We start from the raw sequence: 10,341 nt of genomic DNA, 5'->3' as shown, positions 1-10,341 counted from the left end.
TGGCACAAAGGAAAGAGCGAGATCTCTTGTTTTTCAAAGGTTTCTTAATGAATAACAATGGAAGAACAACTCTCTGTAACACCCTAAAAATTGGGTTAGAAGAATAAGGTAAGTAGGATCGTGTTGGTGAACGGGAAACCGTTATTAGGTAGATAATTAAATAATTAGGAATTAATTAAGTAAATATTAAAATAATTAAAATTAAAAATTTTGGGTTAAAAAATTAAAATTAGGTGTTCGGGAATTAATTTGGTTAAAACGGATTTTAAAAAACAAAATCGGATTTGAAAATAATTTAGAAAATAAGTTTTAATTGAAACTAAGGTTCAATTTAGAAAAAGGAGGAAACTGTAGGTGGTCAAAAGGCAAAAGTCCAATTTTTTAAAATTTGTTGGTTATTTAAATCACCCATCGTCTCTTTCCCTCCCATTTTATATCTCTCTCAAAAATTTGTCAAACACCAAATTAAATTTTTTCTCCCGAAATTAGCTTATCCCATTTTTTTAAAAATTTCTAAGCTCTCCAAACATAAAATCTCTTTTCAATTTTGAAGATTAATCACGTTTTCATCCTCCAATCCTCAAAAGATCTTCACACGTTTTAGCTCGATTTAGCTCCATATTTTTTTGATTTTGTGAAATTGAGGTGAGATTCTGACTATTTATGATTAAACTAAGTACGTTGTTATTTCCATTCGAGATTTGAATGATTTAATCAATATCTCAATAGATAACTTGATTTTAAGTTGATTTTTGGCTTGAAAATGGTAGATCTCGTACTACATGGTTAAACTATTGTTTTAAAGTGATTTCTAACTCATTTTGATCTAATTAAAATATTTATAACCTTGATTTAACAAAACCTTAAAGAATTTGCATGAATCATATGATTTTTCTTATTGAGATTGAAAACGAACATGATTTTTCCGGAAAAATTAAATCAATGTAATTGAATAAAATTGATGGTTTAGATCTGCAATTAGATGATATTTAGGATGTATGAAGTTAAAATCTAAGCTTAGAAATGAGATTTGAGTGGTTGAACACCTATTTTGGCAAAACTAGTTAAGTTTTGGGAATAGATATTTAGAGGTTGTGATACGTGATTTTGAAATTATTTAATAGTGTTTGTTGTTGTGAGTAATGCCTTTGCAATGCATTTGATGTGTATGTGATGTATCAATTCATTTGAGAGCCCCTACAAGCATGGATAAAGGTAAATAAAAGCTTACTTGAGCATTGTAGATGAAACAAGAGCTAAGGTGAGTGGCATGATATACTACATTTAAACTCCAATACACAAGCTAAGGTAACACATGCGAACCCCTATTTAATTGATAAGTGAACCTACTGTGTGTTGTTATGTGAACCCTGTTTTATTAACCTACGAACCCCTATCACCAGACATGTGCAAACCCTTATCACCAAATACATACGAACACTTATCAGCAGATACCTACAAACCCCTATCACCAGAAACCTACGAACCCCTATCACTAGAAACTTGCGAACCCCTATCACCAATTAGGTGCGAACCCCTATCACCAAATACCTGTGAACCCTTATCACTAGTCATGTGCGAACCCTTATCACCAGTCATGTGCGAACCCCTATCACCAGATAGCAACAAACCCCTATCACTAGATACCTATGAACCCCTATCACTAGATACATGTGAGCCCTTATCACCTGGTACATACGAACCCTGTATGCTATGCGACTATTTATGATGTACAAACCTATGTTGTGTGACTTCTTGTGATGTGCGAACCTATGTTATGTGACTATATGTGATGTGCGAATCTATGTTGTGTGATTGTGTATGATATACAAACTTATTATACGTATGGCAAACCTATGCTAAAGTGATATGCGAACCTATGCTAAAGTGATATGCGAGCCTATACTAATTTGATATACGAACTGTGATTATGTGTGCAAGCTATGTTGCATGCAAACTATATTACTTACGAACCATGTTTTATAGCGATCTGTATGAAATCTAACTAATGTGAACTGCGAGTTATAATGTGCGAACTTTGCTTAATTGTGAGCCTATTATATTGAATATCGTGAATATGTTAAAAAGATATGTTGGCATTGTAACTTCATGGTACCATTGGATATAGTTGGCATGCCATAGGATTGTGAGTACTTACCCTTATTATTGTGATGGACATTGTGGCCCGGAGATGCGTTAGAGAGATAAAGGAATGTAGAGCATAGCTCCATTCACCAGAGACAGCACAAGGTGTTAGCATTCATAATAGACTTATATTAGAGATAGCGTAGGGCTCTTTGAGTCAAAATCAATGCATTACAAAGAGATCCGTTTATCCAATATGTGGTGATTGAGTCCACTTATAGGGGATGATAGAGTCCCCTATATGTTTCATAATCATAAAAATGCCAATTTATTTCTATTTGAAATATAGTGTTATCATTCATGATACACTTATATCAGAGATAGCGTAGGGCTCTTTGAGTCAAAAGCAATGCATTACAAAGAGATCCGTTTATCCAATATGTGGTGATTGAGTCCACTTATAGGCGGTGATAGAGTCCCCTATATGTTTCATAATCATAAAAATGCCAATTTATTTCTATTTGAAATATATAAGTATGATGTAGTATGAACTATTATTTTTGCATGAACTATTATGTGGTATGAACTGAAATTTTACGAGAAATCCTTATTTTATGTAAATTTCTTAGTCTATGTGCATTTCTTATTTATGAGAACTGTGGGGTCATGTAAGTCACTATTTTGTGTGTACTCTAATAATATGTGAATTGTTACTGTATGCCTATCATAACCTGACTAATGTGTTTGCTTTTAGTATGTTTGAGCACTCACTGAGCTTCAATAAGCTCACCCACTCTTTTATAATATTACAGTGACTTAGCTTGTGAAGAGGTGGGGAAGTGAGCCATCCAAGTGATCCATAACAAGGCTATACCTGGGTATGTTGATGTGTTCCCAAACCAAATAAGGAAGGCAACGTGGGACCAAATTATGGGATTTAGAATGAGATCTAGTTATAATTGTTGGGTTGTAATTAGACATTATGGACTCTTTAAATGGTTTAGGCTGAAACTTTTATTACTGTTTTAGATTGATGATTAAATGATGGTTTGTGAATGCTTGATGATTGGTATCAATAAATGTTTGACTATCTTGTAAATGCAGGTTGAAGAGCCGCAAGACACTAAGGTAAGACTTCAATATTATAAGTGTGTTTTAGAAAACAATTGAATGTTTAATATGCATGAATGTAAAATTGGACAAGTTACGTAAACTGTTAGTTGCCTGCAAACTAAAATTGGACAAGTTACGTAAACTGTTAGTTGCCTGCAAACTAATTAAATGATGATTTTTGTGCACGATGTTATAATGAATCTTCCTAAATAAGACTTTTATATATAAATCTACAATACTATTTTTAAACCTTGTAATATGGAGTTTTCCCAACTTTTTACTATATTACGATTTAAAACTATTCATATGTTTTTAAATAAAATGGTCCCCTAAATCCTTTCAATTATAATCTTTTAAAGAAATACCTTATTTCATGCATGTATGTCTAACTGAAGTTTTCGAAGTAAATGTATATTAAATATTAAATTGTGAATTAATCTTTTTGTTGATTGTTGATCAGAGTAGTACAACAGAAGCATGATATTAGGTTTTTAAATATTCTATGATTAATTGTGTGGTGTGATTGGTCGGTTGGTATGTGTTTAGGTGATTTAAATAGATAGTCACTTCGATGGCTAATGTAACGTTCGAAATTCAAGTCGGACTATCTCAATCGAGTTTGGGGTGCCACACTTTTTCTTGCTATTTAAGATATGATATTGAATAATTAAAAGATTATAATAAGAATAATATGAACCTAACAAAAAAGGAAAAATAAAAGAAAGAAAAAATGATAATGGCATGATAGTTGTCCTAAGAAATCTTGGATTTTGGAAAAGTTTGCAATGAGGTTTGGGGTCTTGAAAGAAAAATAGATGTACAAAAGAGCATGTGAAAGCAAAGTAAGTTGGTGTATTGAAGGTAATTATTCCAAAGGTCCAATTCAAGCTGAGTCTAGGGTTTTTAGCCTAAATTTATCTATCTTTTACCTACCCCTAGCCTAGCCCCGTTACAACCTTTTTGAAGACCTATTGATTCAAGTTTCTATGCTACCTACATTAGTGAAGAGGAATTTTTATGTTCAACATATGAAGGCATAAGTTAAACTTAATGATTGCAGTTTAATCTTAAATAAGGGAATAAAATCAAATTGGTAGGGATTTAACATGTCTTTATTAGGAAACATTTAGTCTATTTTTGTTATCTTAATAATAATTGAGATTAATTTGAATGATATGTATACTTAAGTAGCGTAAATCTCAAAATTCTTGTTCTTAAGCATAAGTATGCTAAATTCATAATTTTAGGAAGAATGTTGTTCTAAAGGAATTTTTCAAAGGTGTTTTCGAGAAATTCTTTTCAATTTGTGCATTACTCAGGACGAGCAATGAATTAAGTTTTGGGGTGTAGAAACACGAAAATATACACACTTTTTCATGCCTTTTTAACTCAAATTCATGCAGTTTCGGTAAAATTCTTGTTGAAAAATATATAATTATTATAAAATAATTAAATTGTACTTAAATTATTAACATGTTGAATTTTAATTAATTTTATAATAAATTTTTATTAATTTTGATTATTTTCGACAAATTTGCACAAATGGCGACAAACGGCTCGGCAGACACTGCTAGAAGCTCAAAATCGAGAAGCAATTTTGAAGCATCAAGGCGAAATAATTTCTCAGCCTAAGACGGTCAAAATTATGTGTATTAATTCATAATAAAATTAATTTTAATTTTGATCCAATTTAATTTGGGTTAAATAAATTATTATTAATTAATTTAAAAAATGAGCACAATTGAGCTAAACCGAGAAAATCAATCCAACTGAACACTGGGCAGCCCAAAACTGTCTCACATGCTGACCCAATCAGCTTTTTTGGCTGATTATTTGGCTTGAAAAATGGCCCTTGAAGACTCATTCAATTTGCATTCAAACCCCTCCACTATTCATGCCTTTCAAGATTTGCCCCTACCTAAAAATAGCATGTTTGAAATCTTCAAACATGCCACATGTGTGGCCGGCCATGGGGGGAGTATTTGGCTGCTGATTTTGGATATTTTTAGTAGCCTTCTCAACCTATAAATACCCTCCTTGGTTGCTCACTTCAAACACATCTCAAACCCATTCATTTCTTCATTTCTCTCTCACTTTTCTCTCTTCATTCCCTTCCATTGTTCTTCATTTTCTTCCCCTATTCCTTTTTCGATTTCACCTCTTGAAAAATAGTCCTTCAACCACCATTTGGAGCAGCATTCAAGTGTTTGTGGAAGCCTCGGTTCAACAAGAACAACCAGATAAGGAGGGGCGGAGCAAACTAGTCAAGCCTCAGAAAAACACCGGATTTGATTATTGTTCCTTATCCTTTTAATTTTATTGTTGTTGATATGAACATATCTATGAATATTTGTGATGTTGATGTGTTTAATTTAATTAATATGGCTTAAATTTAATTCTTGTTAGGTTGATTGCATTTCGTCTACTTGAGTTATTAAAATTGTGTTTGGGTTATTACAAGCCTCGGTAAGATGTTTGATTAAGTAAAACCATAACTAAGTTATTATTGCATTAAAATTGTAAGTTAACTAATGAATTAATTATTTAAATGTACTGAAATTGTAATTAATTGACACGATACTTAATCAGTGCATGTTTAATCATCTAAGGTAGTTGAGGGTTAAATTAGCAACGGTATCTAACGATACATTAGCCTTGCATAACTTGCAAGATTATTGTGATTAAACTGTTTCAAGGTAGAAATACATTGTTACCTCACGTAATCTTTTATGTGCTTATGAGGTTGAATTAATTGTTTGAATTGGCGTAGAGATATGTACAAAAGATTATTTTAATTTCATAGGTATGTCTGTGCATTAACACATTTACTTATTTAAATTTGTTTAATCAGTTGAATTGACATAGAGATATAGTCAAGAGATAAATGGATTTTGGTAGGTATGTATGTTCATAAGCTAGCAAAATACCGAGTTGCCGTGAATTTATTCGTAACAACATAAACATGAGTTTAATAATTCTAAGTTAAGAAATGTAATTAATCTAGCACAACTATGTCATCTTGATTAAAATCATCTTTTGAAATCGTGCATTGGAAATTTTATTTTATTTTTATTTATTTTAATTAGTTAAAATCCTAGTTTTTAATCACCTCCTCAAATCAAAATATTTTTTTCACCAAAGTGTTTTTAAAATTACATTCATAACTAATTCTTTTTACAGTCCCTGTGGGTACAATAACTCAACATTTATTTGTTACTTTATTACTTGTTGTGATTGTGTACACTTGCACAGTTTCGTCGTTCCAGAGGTACAACTTAAGCTTTTCAAAAGAAGTTTGACACTCCTCTGTCCAACTGAAAGAAGTTCTTAAAGCCTTAAAAAAATGTAAGCACTCATCTGCCATTCTGGAGACAAACTTGTTGAGCACAACCACCCTCCCATTAGGCATTGAATGTCTTTAATAGTCTTCGGGAGAGACATATCTAGAATGGCCCAAATCTTCTCAAGGTTCACCTCTATGCCTCTCTTTGAAACGAAGAGGCCTAAGAATTTCCCTACTCTCACACCAAAAGTGCACTTATCTGAAATTAACTTCATATTATAGGCTTGTAGAACAACAAAAGTTTTAGGAAAATCCCCAATATGCCCTTTTAGAGTCAAACTCTTTACTAACATGTCATCTACGTAGATCTCAACACCGCGACCAATCTGCTCTTTGAAAATTTTATTAACCAACCTTTGATAAGTTACACTTGCATTCTTCAACCCAAAAGGCATAACTCGATAGAAGAACAAGCCCTTTTCTATGACAAATGTCATTTTATCCTAATCTTCTGCAGCCATGGAAACTTGGTTGTACCCTGAGAACGCATCCATGAAGCTCATGAACTTGTGGCATGATGATGCATCTACCAGCCTATCAATCGAAGGCAAAGGAAAATTATCATTAAGACTAGTAAAATCAATGCACATTCTCCATTTTCCATTGGCCCTTTTCACCATCATAACATTTGAGACCCAGTCCGAGTATGCCACGTCCCTAATAAATCCCGTTGAAAGCGGTTTGCCTACATCTTGTCTAATGGCCTCCACAACCTGTGGAGCAAATCTTCTCTTTTTCTGCTTGACTGGTTTAACCACGGAGGACATATTTAACCGACAGACTATCATCTGAAGATCCACACCAGGCATGTCTATCGCTGACTATCCAAAAATGTCTGAATTCTCCCTCAAATAATGCACTATATCTTCATTTTCTTCTTCTGCTAATGCTGATGAGATCTTTACCAACTTATCTGTGTTATCATAAAACAATTGCAAAGTTTCTGTGACTTCTACTGCTTCTAGTTTACAAATTTTTTCCTCACTTCTAACATCCAGACTGTCCAAATCTAAAACCTGGCTAGCCACCTCTACTTGTTGCGAACTCTAACCCTATGGCTCATGCTCACACTTCTGCTTAATTGACAACATATGATACTATCTGGTTGTTCAGTGGTCAAATTTCATGAAACTTATCCCCATCCTAGTTGGGAATTTAATCTTCATACATAAGTGGCAATTATCATTTTGGCCATTCTCATAATAGGACGTCCAAAAATGATGTTTTAAGCCATTGGATGGTCTACCACAAAGAACTGAGCATATTCCATAGTGGTGTGTTTGCCATTTCCTAAGGTAATAGGAAAGGTAATACACCCTTTCACCTCAACTAGATGGTTCACAAAACCATGCAAAGGGATTACCTTATTCAAAGACTGCTTGTTCAACCCCATCTTCTGATATGCGTCCAAAGTCAATACCTCCATGACACTTCCACTATCAACCGAAATTATTTTAACCTCAAATCATATTGTAGTTGCTGATACGACCATAAGGTCATTTCCTTCCTCATCACATACTGAATCATCATCCTTTTCATTAAATTCTACTTTTCACTTCTCTTGTTGACGCAGCCTCTTCGGTGAACTAATCGATATCACACTTCTAAAATAAGCCTTTCTCTTTGTGTTAAAGGTTGCCCACTCTTCATCTGTATCAATTATCACATGTATTGTAACTCTAACCTTTTGCTTACCTTTATGAGTGCCCTACAAACTCTGACCTGATGACGAGGCATCCTGAGCCACAAAATATTTTAGCTTGTCATTTTTAACTTTCTTCTCTATAGCATCTTTCAAAGAGAAAAAATCCACAGTCTTATGCCCCATGTCATTGTGAAAATTACATTTGTCTCTCAAGTTGGTTCTTAACTGACAGCATTACATAGGTGGAGGGCTTAGCAAAATGCCCAAACTCTTTACCTGATTAAGAATGTAGGTATGCAGAGCATTTAAAGGAGTGTAAGCTTCAAACTTTCCATCAGTAACATACCTTCTAGTGTGCTGGCACTGAGGTCTCTAAAATGCCCTTGACTATTCACTATTTGAATAGTTCCTTTATTGTCCCCCACCTTGTACACGCAGACTCGGAGAAAGAGGACTCTGCTGGCTGCGCACACCCTAGCAACCCCTAAATTGTTTGTCATCTCTATGAAAACTATTACGAGCTACTCTTTTGATTTCCTTTACCTCAGCAAAATTATGCGCCCTATCATAAAATTCTACCAAACTCTGCGGCCTATTATCAATAAACGAATATTGCACGTCCTCATTTCAGACTCTCATAATGAAGGCATCAATGACCTACTGGTCCTCCAGGTTCTTTGTGTTCAACGTGGCAGCATGAAATCACTTGACATAATCCTACAAAGATTTTTCATCCTTCTATTTCACTAGCATCAAACCCATAGAAGTGCTCATTATTGTCCTATAGGCTTGAAATCTTCTCAAAAACATTTCTCCTAACTATGAGAAGCTTTGAATGGAGCCCTGGGGCAAGGATAAATACCAATCCTTCACGCTTCCCCTGAAAGTTGTCGAAAAACTTTACACTTCGTCGCATTTGTGGTCCCTAATACATTCATGTAATCATTATACTACATGAGATGGACTCTGGGATCCCTTCTACCTTCAAATATCTCTTTCTGTATTTTAAACTCAGATAGTAAGCTCACAATTGCTACTTCTAGAGATAAGTGGTTGTTAGATTAGAACAATCAGTCTATTTCTTGTACACTAGGGTGTTATGCTTGAACATCTCTACGCAAAGCATCCATCTCATTTTGTCATGGCTTTGCATGTGCTCCTACAACCTCTTCTTGAAGAGGCGTGGCATGGTCTTAAAGATTAGAGTGGTCAAACTACATCTTTCTCCTCAACTCTTCATTTTGTCTTAGCAACTCCTATTAAAACACTTACTGTTGTTCAAACCTAGCACTTTGTTTAGTCATATATTTCTTCATCGACCTCAGCTACTCCTGTAAACCAAAAAGTTGTTGTGGCGATACTCCCTGATCAAAGGGAAATGACAATCCTTGATAAGAGGGAGCATTGATATTGAAAGAATTGGAGGCACCTGCTTGTCCTAAGTTGCCTAGATTTTCTGGTTAAACAGCAAACCAACTAGCAAAAAGGTCCATTTCACTGGGTCAATTGTCAGTGCCAAAACCTCCTGCCTGGTCTAATGGGAAACTGCTAGAGAAATTTTCATTAGGGTGAGTCATCTTGGTTTTCTGATTATCTAAAGATTTGAAGTTTGTCCAAGCTCACCGCACCAAATTATTGAGTGTTTTTGCGTGTATGTTCCTTTCAGAAGGGTTAAATTCTCTATTTATATGATACGGTTATTGTTCATGGATGTGACGTTGTAGGTAGGTCCTCATGCATGTCAACATGTACCCTATTTTAAGATTAACACATGTTCTATATGTGTGGGTTCGCCTACATGGTGTTGTGAACCCACATCGTGCGAGCTCATTGAAAGACACAAACACCTTACGTGTGAACTCAATGTGCGAACAATGTAAGCTATAGGCTAGAACTGGATCAGTTAACCGGGTAGCGGACCGATAATTACAAGTACCATAACAAATATATATATCAATGATGTTGAAACCGAACTAGACTAGTCGATCAGACTAGTCAGATCGAGAACCAATTGGTACATCAGTCCAAAACAAGTTAAAAAGCCGATTGACCCATGAACCGAAGAAAATCATGGTTGGACCGCAAACCAAAAATTGAATCAACCGAAAAAATCTATTAAATTGATTTTTGTAATCTTGGCTAAAACCAGAGTTTA

The sequence above is a fragment of the Gossypium hirsutum genome, chromosome D11 (assembly GCF_007990345.1).
Source record: "Gossypium hirsutum isolate 1008001.06 chromosome D11, Gossypium_hirsutum_v2.1, whole genome shotgun sequence".
Classification (NCBI taxonomy): Eukaryota; Viridiplantae; Streptophyta; class Magnoliopsida; order Malvales; family Malvaceae; genus Gossypium; species Gossypium hirsutum.
The sequence above is the reverse complement of the archived record's forward strand: the minus strand, read 5'-3'. Positions refer to the sequence as shown.